At 44.4% G+C, this 22,126-nt stretch overlaps 1 protein-coding gene across 1 annotated transcript in view; it reads left to right on the top strand.

The window, feature by feature from the left end:
- DIAPH1 (diaphanous related formin 1) overlaps window positions 1-22,126 on the top strand; it is a 978,623-nt gene that overhangs the window by 107,390 nt on the left and 849,107 nt on the right. The gene's annotated exons all lie outside the window — the stretch shown is intronic.

Genomic DNA, 22,126 nt, shown 5'->3' with positions numbered 1-22,126 from the left:
TGTGCTGTGGTATCCATTAAGTAGGTCCTGTGAGTTGGGGGGCAAGAAGCGGACAGTACAAGCGGGCGGAAACAAGAAAGGCACAATTGGTCCGAATTACGAGGACAAAGGAAGGCATAACCGAAGGAGTACAGAGTAATCAGAGTAACGAAGACAGAAAGAAGGCACAACACGAAGAAGGCAGAATTAGCAGACTAGCGAAACACATGTGGGCAAAGTGAAAGGAAAGGCAAGAAATACGAGGCACAGAGAGAACATAGTGGGCGACCCAGTAAAGGCAACTGAGCTGTAGGGCAGCTGGTGCATCGATGGAAGATAGGATTATGTTCCATCTTCATGTATGTACTAAATATTGGAAACATAAGTCAACCTTGAAGAAGTAGTATTTTCTGTCCATATCAACCAGGGCTCCACCTTTGTCCTCCATGTAAAAGTTGATAGTAGCGTCAATAGCAAGCTGTTTGACAGTACACATTTCCTTATTAGTTAGGTTGCTGTGATGTTGTCTCTTCGAGGTCAATATGTTTATTATATGTACGTTCACCACAGTTTCAAAAGTATCGAATACTTTTTGACTTACTGGTGTCTGGAATGTTGTTTTTCGTTTTAACGTGTTTGGAGTCGCTATTTGGTTTCCTGGTTCCACTTTGTTCTCAAAGGACTGACGTCGTGTTAATATAGACATAAACTTGAACATACTAATTTCCACTTCTGATAGATACAACTGCCTGTGGATTCCTCACCTAATGAATTCTCCCAATGCGCCAGCATTCCATGGAAATTTTCTTCCTAGCTCGCCACGTCGACGAGGACGTCACAGTTGCACAGCTCCGTATGCGACTCCGTCTCGCGTCATTGTGGCAATAAGAAGTCCTTGCCGGCGTGCTGATGTCCGTTTCACCATTTTTTACGTGCATTCAAGGCGAAAAGGTGAATACCAACCTCACAAGAACAATATATGCCAATCCAAATACAAATATAAACCACAATATCTGTTTACCTAGAAACACCAAAAACATATATATACATTTATAATAAATAGAAGTCTTGGTATGACCAGACAGGCAATGGGGAGGCAGGTGGGTCTGTGAGGAATCCACAGGTATCTACTGTATCCACCAGAAAAAGTGTTACCGAAGGTAAGTGACTTGTTCTTCTGATGGATACAACTACCTGTGGATTCCTCACCTTATAAATAGAATCCCAAAGCAGTCCCACACTCTGAGGTGGGTGCCCGACTGGTCAAACCAAGAAGTCATGCAAAATACGAACGTGCAAAACAGTCATCCCTCCTAACTTCAGAGTCCAAGCAATAATGCTTTGCAAAAGTGTGGAGGGAAGCCCAAGTTGCTGCCTTACAAATATCAACAACTGGTACACCTCTAGCTAAAGCCGAAGTGGCAGACTTAGCCCTGGTGGAATGGGCCCTCATACCTTCAGGAGGAACCTTCTTTGCTAGTGAATAACACATTTTTATGCAAAGAATGACCCACCAAGGCGCCCTCTGAGAATTCATAAGGTGAGGAATCCACAGGTAGCTACTGTATCCACCAGAAAAAGCGTTACCAAAACCAAGTGACTTGTTCTTCTGGTGCATTGGTATGGTATGTTGGTGCAAAAGATGTTCCTTTCTGTGAAATCTTAATCTTCGTGAGTTTTAATGATTGCTCAGTTACATTGACAAACTGTTTTCCGTTAGACTTTCTTATGACTTCTGTTTGTACTCCTGTGTCTCTGGCAGGTTTTTGCTATCTTTACTATAGGAGGAGTCTCCAACATGTCTAGTAGTTGTTACTCTTTGGGGATCTCCTGTCCCATCGTCATCTTCACAAGTAGAGGTCCCACCATCACATGTTTGAGATTTTTTTTTTTTTTGTTCCATCCGTTTTGTGCCAAATTATAGACTTCTAATTTGTAACCTGTCATCAGATACATGGACTGAGTAACCCCCCAAAGAGACTGAATGATTATCTAGAACAAACATTTATGTTATTTGTAGAACCATCTGGTAATCATGGCATTCAGGGTCGCCATCTTGTTAAGGTTCGAGGTTTTTGCGATCTATAGACATCACATCTGTCTCTCTCTCTCTCTTTTCCCTCTCCCATCATGATAAAGCAGGTCTTTCTCCCTACTAATTTTCATTTATCTTTTTGGTTTTACTTTTCAAGATAACATCAGGATTACTATCACATTTAATTTATTTTGAAGTTCATGTGGATCTCCAAGTATTCCCTGGTTATCTTGAAGATCGATGAAAGCAATCATTTACATCTGACTTTTACTAAGAACCTACACAGGTAGACCATTTCAACATAGTTGTCAGATAATTAAAGAAAAAAATGCTAGTCCCTAGTTTGGTCTCCATGGTTACCGAGATGGAGGCCAAGTCCATCCTTGGTTTTCATATAAGATGGAACAAAACATGGAAGCTTTGCTGACAAGCGGCACATGGCGATGCATATCACCAAGTGATGCAACCCGGTGAGCTTTCTTTTTAGGGTCTTAAAGCATTCACCATAATTTTTGACTCTCTCACTGTATACATTTTATAGTTATCGGAGCAGATAAAACTCTACAGTGGGCCGCTGTGAAAGCATGCAGTACTGTTCTGTTACAATACCACTAAATGGGTAATTTTGAAAACCGCTAGATGGATAAATTCAAATGGACACGCAAATTTGGGTTTGCTATTACCAATAGAAGACAATTGATTTTTGTGATTGTCATTACAAATCTATAGTTCTTTCAATCAAACTTCTGGAGGAATACTTATGATATAAACATTATTAGCTTCGATATAGCCATTGTTTACAGCAGAGATTGAATTTCAGCTAATATTTCTTGCATGATTATGATGAAAGGAAACTTATTAAAACAATTATGCATGTTTAAAACAAATCGCATTGCTTTTCTGTGTTTAATAGGACATGACTTAAGACTGCATGTGGTCTGATATCCATTGGGAAATTTAGATGCATGAGGCATTTTGAATACACTAAAACACTTTATTAAGAACACAATGAATTGAAGCAGTACGATATGGAGCAACAAAGCCAAAGCTAGCTGATTTCATTGATTACATTTTGATTAAAATCATGGGCAAAAGATATTAAGCAAATTCATTGAACTAAGAAAGCCGTTGTGGCATCAAAATAATGCTAGAGGGAGAAAGCTGTCCAAGATTTTAGTGTATGACAGATGTTCTACTTATTGTTAGTGTGGTAAGGAGTCCTTTTGGTATTGTTTTGTATCTGGAGATGGTGATTGTATTTAGGAAACTTAATTATATCCCTGCCTCCTCTTCAATCAAGTGGCTTTCATTTTAGTTGCTTGTCTGTTGGCGCTTCCCAGTTTCCAGACCCATTGGGTTTGTGGTATGGGCATTACTGTTTTAGGGGTGGGAATTCCTATAGCCAGGCGCTTGGGACATATTGCTTTGTGTCGAGGACAACAAGTTTTCATGTTTGTTTTGTCTGTGGGACAAGTAGGCCCAACCCCCTGCAGCACAAACCCTTTGACTGCCAGTTTACTTTATGGAGCAGGGAAGGGAATTGTCTGCAGTTGAGGTAATGTTTGTGTCCATGTGTTAATGACATTCAAACTTGTAGTTAGGGTTCATTAATTCAAATCCTTTATTACTATGGTGAGCGCTATAAATAAATGTTGTAAACTCAGACTGTACTAACGATAGAGGTTCCAGTAAAAAATGTCACCGCACACATTTTAAAAATTGAACAATATAAGGCTATATATAATACTCCCAGAATGCTGTCTGGTTAGATGCAAATGTTTGCTGAAGCTTCAAAGCAAGCTTGATGGTCCTTTGCTTCAAAATAAAATGTTTAAAAAAAATATGCAACTAGGGACATTTTTTTACAAAAGTATTGTGAAATTTTAGGTACCATTTCTTTGCAGAATCATTTAGTAAAATGTGTTGATGCATGGCAGTAATTCCCAAAAATAATCATAATGGCAAATCAGTGTAACCAGTTTCAACAAAAATTATGGGACGAATGAAAATAAACAAGCATTGGCAAAGCCAGTAGGTCTGACATTGGTGGTGAGTTTTATGGCCTGGGCCACTGGTATTATGTGATTCTTCGTCCGCAGCAATTTTCACATAGTTATAGATTTGCCACCTTTGCCATATAATCCATCATCTGCCACATAATCTGCAGATTTCAACAACCAAAAAATATTTGTAGCTCAAACGGTTCAAAAGTTACTAAAATTGCAAAGACATGTATTACTACTCAGTGGAAGGCCCTTTGCAAAGCTGGATTGGTCACTTTTCTATTACTTATTGCTATATGTGGGCGTTAAACTGGTAGTAATGAGGGGCATTCATTGCAGAGAGAGTGTTAGTTTAAAAACTACAAAATAATGAACTAATACTATTACAACATGTGCTGCGATATGCAGCATCATTTGCTTCACCTTCCTGTTTAATTTACTCAACACTGACATATAATTTGACTCTCTCCTTCAGCATAATTCCAGTGGCCCTGTGTATGGCTTTGTCAATGTAACTCCTGTTTTTACATGGCTTTTGTAAAACTTTATTGTTGTGGGAGCTGCCGGTCCATCACAACTGGTACAAACATTGGCAGAAAGCAAAAGCACACACTGTCACAGTAGTTGCTGCCACTGAACAAAACTACTTTGTGTGCCGATATGCTCCTTGTGAAAGAGCAGGTTGCCATCACTCACAGTGAGAGAGAGAAATAGAATTTTAATAAAAACCAAAAAGTCTTGGTTAATGCCAGACCTATTTAAGGGCCCCATTATTAAAGAAAGTTACAAAAGTGCACTCATGGTATATTTTGTTGCATTAGTGTAGATTTCTGTATTTCATGAATTTACAGAAATAGACTAGGAAATCGTAAAACTAGAAAATATTTGTGAACTGTATTTTAGCACGAGTAAATATGCAGGTGTAGATTTGCTCATGCGAAAATCTGTTGAGCGTTTACAAGTTCACTTTCCATCTAACCACTTTTTTCCAACCCTGGAATAAGTTTTACTTCTGGCCATCCCAGGAGGAAATTTCCAGCCTTTCTCAGTATGGGAAAAGATTAGAGAAGAGCTGGTGAAAACCCTTAAAACATGCAAGTTAGTAGTTTTGCACAGACTCAAAGGGCATTCGAACTCTGGAACTTTTGCTTACTGCTACCTCCAGTATGTCGATCTGCTGTAAGGTGGCAATACAAGGTAATTGCTAGTATATAAGCCCTGCTATACTAGTAGCTCTGGCATAATCAGAAAGGCTGATATCAGAGCTCTTCTAAAATTAGATTGCTGCCATAATTTGTTGCCGCACTACATCAAAGGGACAAGTAGATTTTTTTACAGGACAGGTACACTAATGAAGCAGCCTGTCCCATTGACATGTAGATATTTTAATAAATTCCACAACCCTGCTGTTTGAATTTGTCTTTCCACCTACATGTTTCCCTTAAGATTGTTAGCCAATTTCAAGTTATATGATGGTCTGCATCCTTCATGTTCTGGTTCTGCCTTGTTGTGGAGATGCTACTGCTAGGGACACTGCAGGGTCATTTTGTGGTGGCCTCTGTCACCATGGTAAATAGGCTAAACCATTTAACCCTAGACACAGTACCTTTTGGCTGTTTCATACTGGTTGGGTATCTGTTCATGATGTAAAGGGTCTGTAGATCAAAGTAGCTATTAGAAAAAGCTACATTAGGTCTAGCTGCAGGTTGCTCACAGATCCGCCAGCCACTTCATTCTGAGGAGTGGTTACTGTGCTGAAATAAGTTAAGAGTTGTATTTCTGTGCTGTATCCCTATACATATATTGGGGCCATCTGCTTCTAAGGGCATGTGTGGGACAAAAAGACAGTCACTAGTGTTTAGATGCTGTAATGTGTACAGTATGAGGCAGTAAAGTATTTCACAAATGCTTTTTAGGTCTTGACCATCAGATGTACATGCAGAATTCTTATTGCTTGGAGACTGGAGATTTGTTGCTTTGCCATTCTGAGTTAAAGTGTGCTCTCCGTTTCCCAGTGGTGCTCTTTCCATGGACAAAATTCTTTTTTTGGGGCTCCACTAGGTCCATGCATACCAAGCAAGACCCTTTTCGTCTAAATATCAAAATGTTTAGTGGAATGACTGCCTCCCACAGCACGGGAATCCACTCCTCTCAGTCTTTTCCAAAATAAGCAAATAGTACAGGAACATAATATTAGCACTCTTCCCATGAACTGGTTCATCAGTGATTATTGGAAAGGGATGCACACTCTTGACCAGTAGTTCCTCAAAAGTGGAAACTCACCTTTTTGCTGGTGTCTTGCCTAAAAAAAAATTCATGTTTTGGAATCAAAATAGGATGACAATCCGTGTTAAGGGGTCCTTATCATTGTCTGTCCGGTTTTTCTTGCTGGAATGGGAGAAGATAGCTTGTTCAGCACAGTCCGTGTCATCCACCTACTCAAGTTTGTAGATTTTGGTATGGCAGGACTTTTTATGAGGTTGATTTCTGTTGTGCCCCACGCAGGGGGACATAATAAATGTGTTAGAAATGGGTTTTTTGGTTGGCAGTCAGGTTACCCCCTGTCCAAGCAAAAGCCCTCACTCTAGTCAGGGTAAGTCACACACAATCCAAGATTATCCTGTGCCCACCCTCCGGTAGCTTGGCACGAGCAGTCAGGCTTAACTTAGAAGGCAATGTGTAAAGTATTTGTGCAATAAATCATATAATACCACCATATAGCACCACAAAAATACACCACAGTGTTTAGAAAAATATATAATATTTATCAGGATAATTGTAGGTCAAAACGAATAAAGTTGCAATGTGAATTTGTAGAGATATCACTGAAAAGTGATATAAAGTGTCTTAAGTCTTTAAAAAGCAAACAAAGTCTCTTTCAAGCACAAAGTACCTGGTTTGGAGTGGAAAATCTCCTCAGAGGGCCACAGAAGAAGAGATACGTGGAAAAAGGGTGTGTGCGTCGATTTCTCCCCAGCACACACGGACTTGCATCGTTATTTTTCACGCAGGGAAGTTGTGCGTCGTTTTCCGGCGCGCGGACAGTCTCTTTCTGTGGATCGCGGGGATTACCATATGTCCCGGGTCTGTGCAGGGATTTTCCTGCTTGTTTTCCGGCTGGGCGTCGTTCTGCGGGGCTGCGCATCGAAATTTCGATCTCACGGCAGGCGGCGCGTCAATTTCTCCTCTGGAGGTCGGGCGGCGTTGTCCTTGCGAAGCCGTGCGTCGAAGTTCCGGTCGTCCCAAAGGCGTCACGTCGATCAGCGTCGGTGTGTAGCGTTTTTCTCGCCGCGGAACAAGCTGTGCGTCGAAAATTTCGGCGCACGGAGCGTCCAAGTGAAAAGAGAAGTCTTTTTGGTCCTGAGACTTCAGGGAACAAGAGGCAAGCTCTATCCAAGCCCTTGGAGAGCACTTTCACAGCCAGACAAGAGTTCAGCAAGGCAGCAGGCCAACAACAAGGCATCAGTCCTTTGTAGAAAGCAGACAGGTGAGTCCTTTGAGCAGCCAGGCAGTTCTTCTTGGCAGGATGTAGTTTCTGGTTCAGGTTTTTTCTCCAGCAAGTGTCTGATGAGGTAGGGCAGAGGCCCTGTTTTATACCCAAATGTGCCTTTGAAGTGGGGACGACTTCAAAGAGTGGCTAAGAAGTGCACCAGGTCCCCTTTCAGTTCAATCCGGTCTGCCAGGGTCCCAGTAGGGGGTGTGGCTCTCCTTTGTGTGAGAGCAGGCCCTCCACCCTCCCAGCCCAGGAAGACCCATTCAAAATGCAGATGTATGCAAGTGAGGCTGAGTACCCTGTGTTTGGGGTGTGTCTGAGTGAATGCACAAGGAGCTGTCAACTAAGCCCAGCCAGACGTGGATTGTAAGGCACAGAAAGATTTAAGTGCAAAGAAATGCTCACTTTCTAAAAGTGGCATTTCTAGAATAGTAATATTAAATCCAACTTCACCAGTCAGCAGGATTTTATATTACCATTCTGGCCATACTAAATATGACCTTCCTACTCCTTTCAGATCAGCAGCTACCACTTCAATACTGTATGAGGGCAGCCCCAATGTTAGCCTATGAAGGGAGCAGGCCTCACAGTAGTGCAAAAACGAATTTAGGAGTTTTACACTGCCAGGGCATGTAAACTACACAGGTACATGTCCTGCCTTTCACCCACACAGCCCCCTGCTCTAGGGGTTACCTAGGGCACACATTAGAGGTGACTTATATGTGGAGAAAGGGGAGGTTTAAGCTTGGCAAGTACTTTTAAATGCCAGTCGAGGTGATAGTGAAACTGCACACACAGGCCTTGCAATGGCAGGCCTGAGACAAGGGAAAGGGGCTACTTAAGTGGGTGGCACAACCAGTGCTGCAGGCCCACTAGTAGCATTTAATCTACCGGCCCTATGCACATAGAGTGCACATTACTAGGGACTTATAAGTAAATTAATAGTCCAATCAGGTATGATTCAAGGTTACCATGTTTTAAGGGAGAGAGCATATGCACTTTAGCACTGGTTAGCAGTGGTAAAGTGCGCAGAGTCTTAAAGCCAGCAAAAACAGTGTCCAAAAAGTGGAGGGAGGCAGGCAGAAAGTTAGGGGTGACCACCCTAAGGCTGTCAGGTCTAACATGTGTCCCCCCCCAGCTGAAAGTGGGGAGAGCTACCCAACCTCCTGGGAGCTCTCATCGCTAAGGTGGAAGTATCTGGAGAGACCATCAGCATTGGCGTGGTCAACCCCTGGGCGATGTTCCACCGTAAAGTCCATCCCCTGTAGGGAAATGGACCACCTCAGGAGTTTTGGATTCTCACCCCTCATCTGCATGAGCCATCTGAGGGGCCTGTGGTCTGTCTGAACCCGGAAGTGAGTCCCAAACAGGTAGGGTCTTAGCTTCTTCAGTGCCCAGACCACAGCAAAAGCTTCTCTCTCAATAGCACTCCACCTCTGTTCCTGTGGTAATAGCCTTCTGCTAATAAAGACTACTGGTTGGTCTAGGCCCTCCTCATTTAGCTGTGCTAGGACTGCCCCTATGCCATGCTCTGAAGCTTCTGTCTGCACGATAAATTCCTGGGAGTAGTCAGGGGCCTTGTGCACGGGGGCCGTGCACATGGCTTCCTTCAGGGAGTCGAAGGCTTTCTGACAAGCCTCTGTCCAATTCACCAACCTAGGTTGTTTCTTGGAAGTGAGTTCTGTCAGGGGTGACACAATGGTACCATAGCCCTTGACAAATCTGCGGTAGTATCCTGTGAGGCCTAAAAAGGCTCTCACCTCAGTCTGAGTTCTAGGTGGTTGCCAGGCCTTGATAGTTTCAATCTTGGCCTGGAGTGGCTACACCTTGCCACCACCCACTAGGTGTTCCAAGTACACCACGGAACCCTGCCCAATCTGGCACTTACTAGCCTTGATGGTCAGGCCTGCCTGTTGCAGGGCCTGAAGCACCTCCTTGAGGTGGAGCAGGTGTTCCTCCCAGCTGGAACTGTAGACAGCGATGTCATCCAGGTAGGCTGCACAGAAGGCATCCTTGCCAGCTAGGACCCCGTTAACCAACCGTTGGAAGGTAGCGGGGGCATTTTTCAATCCAAACAGCATCACCCGGAACTGGTAATGGCCATCAGGGGTTGAAAATGCGGATCTTTCTTTAGCCCCCTCAGTCAGGGCGATCTGCCAGTACCCTGAAGTAAGATCAAACGTACTCAGGAACTTGGCAGCGCCCAGCCTGTCAACGAGCTCATCAGCTCGGGGGATGGGGTGAGCATCAGTCCGTGTGACTGAGTTGAGACCACGGTAGTCAACACAGAACCGGAGTTCTGGCTTCGCACAAGTGGCAGTAGCCTTAGGGACCAACACCACTGGGCTGGCCCAGGGACTACTGGATTTCTCGATAACCCTTAGAGCTAACATCTTGGAGACCTCCTCCTTGATGCTGGCCTTCACCTTATCCGATAACCTGTAAATTTTGTTCTTCACAGGGAGACTGTCACCGGTGTCCATGTCATGAACACAGAGGTGGGTCAGTCCAGGAGTAAGGGAGAACAGGGGGGAGAACTGCTCCAACAGCTCATAGCAGTCTCCTTTCTAGTTTAGAGTCAGGGAGTCAAAAAGAATGACCCCTTTCACTGACCCATCACCTTCTCGGGCAGCGAGGAGGTCGGGGAGAGGTTCACTCTCCTCTTCCATTCCTTCATCTGTGACCAGAAGCATGTTGACCTCAGACCTCTCAAAATGAGCCTTTAGTTGGTTAACATGGAGCACCCGTAAGGGGTTCCTAGGGGTTTGGAGGTCCACTAGGTAAGTGGCCTCCCCTTTCTGCTCCTTTACTTCAAATGGGCCAGACCAGCGGTCCTGGAGAGCTCTAGGCTCTACTGGCTCCATTACCCACACTTTGTCTCCAGGTTGAAACTCTACCAGGGTGGCCTTCTGGTCATACCAGCGTTTCATTACCTCTTGACTGGCCTCAAGGTTACTTTGGGCCTCTTTCCAGAAGCGGGTCATCTGGTTGCTGAGGGCCAACATGTAGCTGACCACATCCTGAGAGGGTGCCTTTGGAGCTTTCTCCAACCCCTCCTTGACAATGCTTAAGGGTCCCCTGACAGGGTACCCATAGAGAAGCTCAAAGGGACTGAACCCCACCCCCCTCTGGGGGAACCTCTCTGTAAGCAAAGAGAAGGCATGGTAAGAGGACGTCTCACTTACGCCTCATGGCCTCAGGGAGGCCACCAATCATGCCTTTCAAGGTCTTGTTGAATCTCTCCACAAGACCATTAGACTGGGGGTGATAGGGTGTGGTGAACTTGTAGGTTACACCACACGCATCCCACAGGGACTTCATGTATGCAGACATGAAGTTACTGCCTCTGTCAGACACTATCTCCTTTGGGAATCCCAAACGGGTAAATATCCCCATCAGAGTTCTGGTCACCACCGGTGCAGTTACGGTCCTCAGAGGGATTGCCTCTGGGTAACGGGTGGCATGGTCCACCAAAACCAGGATGAACCTGTTGCCTAAGGTAGTTTTGGGGTCCAATGGTCCAACAATGTCGATGCCCACCCTTTCAAAGGGGGTGCCAACGACAGGAAGTGGAATCAGGGGGGTTTTAACCCTTTTTCCTGCTTTACCACTGGCCTGGCAGGTAGGACAAGATCTGCAGAACCTATCTGAGTTTGTCCTCATTCTGGGCCAATAAAAGTGGGTGACAAGCCTGTCAAAGGTCTTGCCTTGCCCCAAATGTCCTGCCAGGGGAATGTCGTGAGCCAGTAGGAATGTTTGGTAACACTGGGGGACCACCAGCGTACGCGCTGCCCCAAAGGCCGGAACCTTAGGCTCACTGTAGAGGAGATCATTCTCCCAATATATGTGGTGATCGCCAGAGGCTTCACCTGCCGCCTGGTCTGAGGCTTGCTTCCTCAGACCCTCCAGAGTGGGACATTCTTTCTGCGCCTTGCAGAATTCCTCCCTGGTGGGTCCACCCTCAACTTGCCAGCCAGCAAGCTCAGGTAGGTCACCTAGGGTGGCAATGTCTTCCCCAGTTGGCTCGGGAGCCTCCTCCTCAGGAGCCCCGTCAACCACTGCGGGAACTTCTGGGGCCGGTTTCCTGCGCCCCTTGCCCCTCCTCTTGGCAGCTCTCTGGGCCATTGTTCCAGGCTCCAGACGCCCTTGACTTCCTCTCGGTCAGCCATGGACCGTGTGGTCATGCAGACCCACTCAGGTAACCCTAACATCTCCAGGTGAGATCTGAGCTCCACTTCTTTCCAAGCAGTATGCTCAAGATCATTGCCTAACAGACAATCTACAGGCATGGCAGGACTCACAGCTACTTTCAGAGTACCAGAGACCCCCCCCCCCCCCCCCCCCCCCCCAATCAAAGGGAACCAGAGCCACCGGTAGGTGATTGTCAGCGACTATGACCTGGTGGAATGTATTAGGGACTATCTGCTCTGTTGACACCAGCTGACTCTTGATAGTAGTCATACTGGCTCCTGTGTCACACAGAGCCTCCACCTTCTGCCCATCAATGGTGACCCACTGCCTGTACTTGGAAGTATTTTGGGGCATGTGGGTTTTGTTCACCATTTCTCCTTCTCCCAGGGACACTAGGGAAATCCCTACCTGTTCCCCAAAGCTATCTGGGTCCATCTCCCCCCGCGCGCTACACTAGTCAACCCAGATGTCTGTCCGGTAGTGGACGGTGCTCTCTTGGAGCACTGGGGGTCGCCTTTATAGTGACCATACTGGTAACACTCCATGCATTTGGGGTTGGATTTTCCTGACCTATCATATGTCCCTGGCTTTTTCCCAAATCTGGAAAAGGAATGGTTGCCACCCCCTCCCTGGGAATTATTTTGGGGGCCTTTGGAGAGTTCCTTATCTGTAAGTTTATCTCCCCCCTCTTTCTTCTGTTGGGAACCCTGACCACCTTTGTGGGTGTCCCCCCCAGGTACCTTCTTGGACACTCTGGTGCTAACCCAGAGGTCCGCCTCCTCAGCAAGCTTCCTGGGATCAGTCAGGTTACTATCCACTAAGTGCTGGCGCAACTCTGTAAAAGTAGTATTAAGCATATGCTCTCTCAGAATCAAGTCATATAAACCTTTATAATCATCTACTTTGTTGCCCCGCACCCATCCATTCAGTGCCTTACTGGAGAAGTCAAAGAAATCTACCCATGTTTGTGTGGTTTGTTTGGTGCTGTCCCTGAACCTCTGACGGTATCCTTCAGGGGTCAGCCCAAACTTGGCAAGTAAAGTGGCTTTCTGAAGTGGGTATGTGTTTTGATCAGGTTGATCCAATGTGAGAAGTGTGTCCCTCCCCAATGGCGGTACATAACCTCACATAGCTACCCCCCATTGCCCTTCAGGAACCTCATGAGCCCTTAGTGCAACTTCATAAGCAGCTAACCATTTATCTATGTCATCTCCCACCACAAAACTGGGCACCACATTTTTGGGTATACGAACCTTCTTTTCTCTAGCAGGTCCTGTCAGTATGCTGCCACCATTATTGCTGGATTCAGACTGCTTTGCCTTGAGATCCAGCTCCTTGAGACTCAGTTCATGAGCCAATAACAGTTTCTTTTCAGCCAAGGCTCTCTCAGCTGCAGCTTCAGCTCTTTCAGCTTCAATCTGTTTGGCTGCTCTTTCAGCCTCAGCTTGCTTGGCTTCTCTCTCTGCCCTTCTTTCCTCCTGTTGAGCCTCAATTTTCAGTTTTGCCATTTGCAATTGGAACTCCCTTTCCTCTGCGGTCAGACTTTGCAGAGAGACACTGCTCCCTGGTCTGGAAGGGGGCACAATTGCAGTGGTAACACCATCCACAGATAGTAACAAATCCTCTGAGGGGCCATTTTCTGGCTCCTCTTCCTCATCATCCTCTTCTAAATGGGCTTCTGCCCAGGCCCTCAGCGCCACTTGAAAGTCCTCCTTTTTGGAGGCCCCTTGGGTGGGTACCCTCATTGCCCTGCAGAATCCTTTTAGTGGTTTGACCGTGTATGTATCCAACAGGACTAGGTCAAAGTCTCCTATCTGAGACCCAGTCAGAGACATGTTGAGTGAGGATTTAGTTTTTGAAAATTGTCAGGAAAAAACGAATTTGCAAAAAGAGATAAAAATCAAGTTGACCTTCAACTGTGGGTAGATAGTGAAATACGTAGCTACTGTATGTCACTGCACAAATACAAGTCCTATCCTCACCGCTGATCACCAATGTTAGAAATTGGGTTTTTGGTTGGCAGTCAGGTTACCCCCTGTCCAAGCAAAAGCCCACCCTCTAGTCAGGGTAAGTCGCACACAATCCAAGATTATCCTGTGCCCACCCTCTGGTAGCTTGGCACGAGCAGTCAGGCTTAACTTAGAAGGCAACGTGTAAAGTATTTGTGCAATAAATCATACAATACCACCATATAGCATCACAAAAATACACCACACAGTGTTTAGAAAAAAATATAATATTTATCAGGATAATTGTAGGTCAAAACGAATAAAGTTGCAAAGTGAATTTGTAGAGATATCACTGAAAAGTGATATAAAGTGTCTTAAGTCTTTAAAAAGCAAACAAAGTCTCTTTCAAGCACAAAGTACCTGGTTTGGAGTGGAAAATCTCCTCAGAGGGCCACAGAAGAAGAGATACGTGGAAAAAGGGTGTGTGCGTCGATTTCTCCCCAGCACACACGGACTTGCGTCGTTATTTTTCACGCAGGGAAGTCGTGCAGCGTTTTCTGGCGTGCGGACAGTCTCTTTCTGTGGATCGCGGGGATTACCAGATGTCCCGTGTCTGTGCGGGGACTTTCCTGCTTGTTTTCCGGCTGCGCGTCATTCTGCGAAGCCGTGCGTCGAAGTTCCGGTCGTCCCGAAGGCGTCGCGTCAATCAGCGTCGGTGTGCGGCGTTTTTCTTGCCGCGGAACAAGCTGTGCGTCGAAAATTTCGGCGCACGGAGCGTCCAAGTGAAAAGAGAAGTCTTTTTGGTCCTGAGACTTCAGGGAACAGGAGGCAAGCTCTATCCAAGCCCTTGGAGAGCACTTTCACAGCCAGACAAGAGTTCAGCAAGGCAGCAGGCCAACAGCAAGGCAGCAGTCCTTTGTAGAAAGCAGACAGGTGAGTCATTTGAGCAGCCAGGCAGTTCTTCTTGGCAGGATGTAGTTTCTGGTTCAGGTTTCTTCTCCAGCAAGTGTCTGATGAGGTAGGGCAGAGGCCCTGTTTTATACCCAAATGTGCCTTTGAAGTGGGGGAGACTTCAAAGAGTGGCTAAGAAGTGCACCAGGTCCCCTTTCAGTTCAATCCGGTCTACCAGGGTCCCAGTAAGGGGGTGTGGCAGTCCTTTGTGTGAGAGCAGTCCCTCCACCCTCCCAGCCCAGGAAGACCCATTCAAAATGCAGATGTATGCAAGTGAGGCTAAGTACCCTGTGTTTGGGGTGTGTCTGAGTGAATGCACAAGGAGCTGTCAACTAAGCCCAGCCAGACGTGGATTGTAAGGCACAGAAAGATTTAGGTGCAAAGAAATGCTCACTTTCTAAAAGTGGCATTTCTAGAATAGTAATATTAAATCCAACTTCACCAGTCAGTAGGATTTTATATTACCATTCTGGACATACTAAATATGACCTTCCTACTCCTTTCAGATCAGCAGTTACCACTTCAATACTGTATGAGGGCAGCCCCAATGTTAGCCTATGAAGGGAGCAGGCCTCACAGTAGTACAAACACGAATTTAGGAGTTTTACACTGCCAGGGCATGTAAACTACACAGGTACATGTCCTGCCTTTCACCCACACAGCACCCTGCTCTAGGGGTTACCTAGGGCACACATTAGAGGTGACTTGTATGTGGAGAAAGGGGAGGTTTAGGCTTGGCAAGTAATTTTAAATGCCAAGTCGAGATGACAGTGAAACTGCACACACAGGCCTTGCAATGGCAGGCCTGAGACAAGGGAAAGGGGCTACTTAAGTGGGTGGCACAACCAGTGCTGCAGGCCCACTAGTAGCATTTAATCTACCGGCCCTATGCACATAGAGTGCACATTACTAGGGACTTATAAGTAAATTAATAGTCCAATCAGGTATGATTCAAGGTTACTATGTTTTAAGGGAGAGAGAGCATATGCACTTTAGCACTGGTTAGCAGTGGTAAAGTGCGCAGAGTCTAAAATCCAGCAAAAACAGTGTCCAAAAAGTGGAGGGAGGCAGGCAAAAAGTTAGGGGTGACCACCCTAAGGCTGTCAGGTCTAACAGACTGAAATCCAGATCTTTCTTTTTTTGTTATTTTCTTCTTACTACCAAAAAGTCTCTGGTTTCTCTCCTGGACATTGTGCTTATCCCCAAATGTGTGGTATTTTATTTATTGGGAGAAATGTCACAATACAGGATGGTAAGACACTTCCCTTCGGCAGCAGATGTGTGTATTTTTACAGCATGCAGGTGTGAGAATATAGGGCCTGATTACAACTTTGGAGGAGGGTGTTAATCCGTCCCAAATGTGACAGATATACCACCCGCCGTATTACTAGTCCATTATATCCTATGGAACTCGTAATACGGTGGGCAGGATATCTGTCACATTTGGGACTGATTAACACCCTCTTCCAAAGTTGTAATCAGGCCCATAGTGATGATTCCTTTGCCATAGTGTAATGTATCCTGGACATTATGGGTACCAGAATGGTGTGATCCACCAAAGTCAAATGTCCTGTTAAGTCCAGAGTTTCTAATTTTAAAAACAAAATCTGTTTGCAGGGAGCCTGGAGTAGCAGATGGCATTGTGTCAAAAACTGCAGCCAACTCATAGGCCAAATTTCTTGAAACTCGACATTCAAAATAGACATGACCTGCTTTCCTTATTTGCCTTTTGTTTCCCTTGTACTGTGCTCATCTATACATAGGGTGTTTTTCTTCATAGGGATGTGAGTCATTTCAGGATTATAGAGCATTTTCTATTGTATCAAAATGATGGTTAGTATTGTGAGAGTCTACAACGTAAGTATTTTGCTTACACAAAATAGCACGATTGAGGAGGACATGGTAAGGGTGTGATCCCTCAAGGACGCATCTCTGCTGTGTTCCACGTTCTGCGGCCCTGCTGCAGGTCATGTAGCCACGTTCACCCATAAATGAGCCTTAGTGGATCTTCAGGTGTGCTCATGGTGGAGTGGTGTCTTAAAAGTTCTGGTGACCAGGGAAATTTAACTCTGAATCCCACTTTCCCCAAAAGGATAGGAACTCCATAGAATTAAATCCATAATGATTGATGGATGTAGCATGGCCTCAATGCCAATGGGGAAAGCAGCTCTGTGTGGCTGCAGATATCGGTAAGTACTCTGCAAAACCACAGGGCCTGCCCACGGAGATGAGGAGGCAGAGCACGGGCAGAGGGGACCCACAAGCTCAAAAGGCTGAAATAAATTTTGCTATGGGGAGACGCTTGTTGAGCTGATGTGTAGAGTCTACCCTCGCCATTCCCTGGAAACACCTATGCTGTCAGCCATTGACTAACATTTGGATGGAGGGAGACGACAAAAGGGAGCTGACTGCAAGCATCAAGGGCCATGAATGCTGTGTTTCTCCCAGGCAGTCCCTGACTGGGCTGTCCTTCACAAAGAAGGGGCATAAAGCTCTATTTAAGAGGGTCAGTTGAGCGCCCCACTACTGGCGCCAATCTTAAAGTTGCACTCCTCACTAGCCTCTCGACGGGAGCAAGACCATAATGACACTGGGAGTGCTTCTCCCGTATGCATTGGTTACAAGTTGTCAACATATAGGAGAGCATAGCGGACCACTAAGATGGTGGGAAATCTGGCAAAAATGCTGAAAATGACATTCTAAAAAACATCTTACATGCCCAGAACACCAATGGCAACCCTGCCAACCAGCTCAGAACCCCACCTGCGCAGAAATCAATTAACGTGGTGGACCTCTAGGCACTAGCCATCAAAGAAAACGTTCACGTACTTGTACTGACATTCTGCAAAGATATTAAGTCCTGGTGTCAAGACTTTGCTAAAAAAAAAACAAAAAAAAACAAAACTTTAAGATGGACTACTCCCTCCAAAAAACTGAACTGCTACTACACCAGAAGCAAAACAGGGCAAGCAACCTAACCGAATTGATGCCTTAGAGAGGCAGCAAATGTAAATGAGGGACAAACTTGACTATTTTGAAAAACAATAGCAACATAATAATATACGTCCCCTAGGCATCATCATACAGTTAGCCAACCATGATCCTATCCCCAGGCTCTGTTCACTCAGGTACTCCAGCAATATATAAACACCCTTTGTCTGCCTTGATTGCATCCACAGTGTCTTCTCGACTTTCCAACAGTGGAACAGTCTGGCACCAGAGGAACTGACACTTATTAATGTCTATTCGTAAAAAGAGAAGATTTTAGTAGAAGCTTATAAACCAGAAAGAGTGACCCAAAGGTGACTCAAAGACTTTCTTCCAAGACGTCTGCTCCTACAGTTTGGCCAAGGACAGAGTTTTCAAAGAGTTAAATACTCCTCTCCCAAAGTTTAAAAAAAATCCCTTTTTTGGTTGGGCTTCCTGTTTATTTGCACTTGCCGTAAGAAAGATTCAGGCAACAAGAGTGATGCTTGGCATGTCTGCTGCCGTGCCAGAAGATGAAGGGTTGGGCTCGTTGGTCCTTAACAAATTTCCAAAATCAAAAGCAAGTGAAAAGGAAAGCTGTTGCCTCTTCCGCCAGTAGGAGAGTTCACAGAAGATTAACAAACTCCACCTACATCCTCCCTGAATGAGCAGTTTACTCTACTCTTCTAAAAGAAGCTTGCCAGATGACGGTTCAAGGCTCAAACAAGTATCATGAGTTACAGTGAGGGTGGGGTGAGGTCAATTAATCCACACTTTAGTATGCCAAAAAAGTGGTGATTCATGATGAGTTACTCTCCCACTCATCTGCGTTTGTGCACTTAGCAAGGAAAAAAAATCCAGCCTTCAGTCCCAAGGTTCTCAAGCTGGATCTCACCACTAACAGGGGGGCATGACCTGCACACTCAGGGAATTCCACAGAATCTGAGGCGAACTACGTTAGCGCACCATGAAAAAACGGCATGCAAGCTGCTATATATCAAATGGAATTACTGTGAAAAGGGAGATAAGGCCGACAGTTTACTGGCTTACAAATTAAGGTAAGTCAATATGTGTAATCCTATCAGGGAATTATCGGACACAAACAGCAACAGATTTCCACTACAGAGATCTTAGACACATTTGGAGAGCTTTATTCCTCTTTCTTCTGCCATCACTATTTGGACCACTTAAAGCAGAACAGTTTTTTTTTTTTGGGATGGGTGTACTCTGCCTAGCTTAGAACTTGACTCCAAACCATTAGAAGAGGCAATCACGGTGGGAAAGATACAGAAAGCGATTCAAAACATGGTTAATTCAGAAGCACCAGGGCCCAGTTTCTTCCCTGCCTCTTTTTTTATTAAACGTTTGCTATATTAGCCGACCCGCTAGCAAAAGTGTTTCACTAGTTTTTAACAATATCAGGCAGTTACACGCTCAGTAGCGACCTCACATCTATCCTTTTTACTGAAGACAGATAATTCATAATAATTGTGGATCTTACAGTCCCATAGAGCTTTTAAATTGTGATGCAAAGTTATTTCTCTCTATCTTAGTCCCAATGCTCCACACATTATGGCCAAGACTGATCTCAACCTACCAGTCTGGTTTCTTTAGAAATAAATAAGCAGAGGACAACACATTGACTTGATGGAGGTGGCTGAAAGAAACAACCTGCCAACTGCCTTTTTCCTTGCTCAATGTGTATTTCAATTGTGACTGGCCATATCAAATAAAACTATTAGAACCTCATTGGGCTTCAAGGTAAAAATGTTCATTCAAGCTCACTATAAAAGCCCATCCACTAAAGTAAAGATCAATAGAGGTTTTTTGCATGATATTCATATCTGTTAGGGAACGAGAGGGGTGTCTTCTCTCTTCCCTGTTTTTCACCCTTTCGCTGGAGCCTTTGGTTCATCGTATTAGCAGAAAGCAGAGCATCGGGGATGTCAGAGTAGGAGAAATGGAATATAAATTAGGTGACATCCCATGCTTTGTGACAGATCTGTGGCTACGGATGTTTCAGCTTGAACTAGATAAATTCACATGTTTCCAGGTTGAACATCAGCTATTCCAAATCTCAGGGAATGGTCATCGCTGACTCCCAGAATAGGACCCAAAACTGGCAGACACAATTAGGCCTTGCACGGTCAGACACTCATTAAGAACTTTGGTGTGTTTCTAACCCCCTAAGACAAGGGATTTATAGATCTGCAAACTCCCCCTACTATTGCAAGCATTGCACAAAGACATGCAGTGTTGGAATAGCATCAGATATCATGATGGGAAGGATAGCAAGTCTCAAAATGAATTTCATCCCCTGTTAATAAATGTCGCCCAAATGCTTTCCATTAAATTCCCTACACTAACCATAGCTTCCATAAAAAAGAGGTTAGAATTTATAAGGGAAACCAAAACATCCAGAGGAAATAAGGCAACACTACTTTGCCCAGTGGGAAAGGGGATCTTAGGTTCTCCAGTTGTGAGAGCATATATCCAAGTGACCCAGGTTCGCCCGGCTTTAAATTCAAACCATAGCTCTGGAAACAAAAAAGCTGTGGTTTCAAGTGGAACAGGGGTTTTCTTGAATCTCACTCGAGTATGTTCTGTCGCATTAGACTGCCATTTGTGCTAACAAAAAAAAAAAGTACACTTCTCCTTTCTACATTCACTCTTTTACATTCCTGGCAATAAATACTACTTGGATGGGATCTGCAACATACTCATCCCCTTTGACTCTGATTTGACAGAATCGCTACAGTTTTGGAACTCTGGTGATCCACCATGTCAGGGTGGGCTTTTTGAGGGTGGAGACCTCTTATCCGGCAAAGACACCAAAGCCCGTTCTCAGCTAACCAGGAAAGATGGCTTTCTTCTCACTCTAGTCTTGCATTGGGTGCCTGGGCGAGAAAGCAGGAATAACCCCTGTAGGGAGCAACCCCAAATCAAATCCTTGTTCACTAGCAAGATGACCCCCCGCCCCTTTTTTGTTGAATTATCTTTATAATCCACAATGTGTGGAATATATATTTGAACTCAAACTTGGCCCAAATATTTATGCAAAAAATGGTCTTGACGCATAAGGGTAGATTGTCCCTAATGTCCGAATAAGACTAGGGAAGGGCAGGAAGGCCTTAAGATTTAAAGGCAGTCCTTGATGTACACAAGATTATTTTGGGGGGTTACCTGAATGAAGGTGTTCATTGTGTGAGTCGTTTGGCTTTGAAGCTAGGAAAGAAGTGAAATCCATGACTGCAAGCTGCAGTTTAAAATGCTTTCCGCAGTTTGAGTAATCTAAGAAAGAAATCTCCCCTTTCATCTTAGAATGTATATTCATTTTATAAAATCCTGAGAAGAGCAATCTATTTCGTGGAAGACTGTAGATTATGGTGGAGATTGTGAATGTTTATAGGTGGTCAGTATGTTTTTCTAAAGATATTTTTCTTATGGCACGCAGTATGATCATTGGTCAGATGTTGCTAATTTGCAGATCCTGGATAAAGGTATTGAGAAATTATGAGGTGGTTGATTTGAAGAGGACTTGGGCAATTAATATTTTCAGTGGACTATTTTAGATACGTGTGACTATTTGGGATACTGGCACCACAAGGTACAGTCCTGAAGGATTTTGATTAAGACTTATGTGATGCATGAAGATTTATTCAACTAAGAACATGACTAATCTGCAAATGCTTTGACATTGTTTTCACAAAGTCAGACATTTGGTGTAAAGTCTTTAGAATTAGGTTGTCTGAGTGACTCTGAAGTTGCGGCCATGTTTTCCCAGTTTACTGGTCTTATTTTGGCCTTCAGTGATCTGAAAGCATTCTGTCTTTGCTGTGTAGAATGCTTTGTGGTGTTCTGTGACAAAAGTTTAATATTGTTTGGAGCTTCGTGTACACATTACGAAATATTGGTTCAGCTCTTCTGTATTTTAATTTGCGCACATTGAAGGGGTTTGTAAACCAGTCAGTCTTTTTACTGTGCTGTTTAATTTTGCAGAACAGTATATCATGTCTGGTTTCTAAAACACATATAAAAAATAATGCTGGTAATGTCGAGCCTGGAGGGGTTGGAAAAGTGAATAGATGTTTGTCGGTGTAAAAGGAGGCATAGGGGTTACTTATAAGAGACAAGTGTAATGGGAATTTACCCATCTATTTCTTTCCCTTCCACAACAGTTTCCAGCAAGCTGTTAAATATGATGGACCATTGCTTCATTTTTTATCTCACTATCAAATGTGAACCTGAAGTGTGGTTTTGACTTGCTCATATAATGGCATTTTTTATTCCTAACTATCTTTAGTCTTGAGTAATAAATTAGTGGTTTGAATTATTTTTAGTCTTGCTTTCATATTTCTTTTTTCTGTCACAATGAAATGAAGTAAATTGTTTATATAGTTTGCTGTCTTCAGTTAGTTGTTGTGATAGGCATGTGGTGAACACTGAGCTTGAGCTGTTGCAGCACAATTCCCAGAGGCCACTTTGTTAGGCAGGCAACTATAGCACTGTCGCCTAGGCTGAGTAATTCCACTGCTATTTCTTTATAATTGCCATAAAT

This window comes from Pleurodeles waltl, chromosome 7 (genome assembly GCF_031143425.1).
Source record: "Pleurodeles waltl isolate 20211129_DDA chromosome 7, aPleWal1.hap1.20221129, whole genome shotgun sequence".
Lineage (NCBI taxonomy): Eukaryota > Metazoa > Chordata > Amphibia > Caudata > Salamandridae > Pleurodeles > Pleurodeles waltl.
This window is presented reverse-complemented; position numbering and strand designations above follow the sequence as displayed.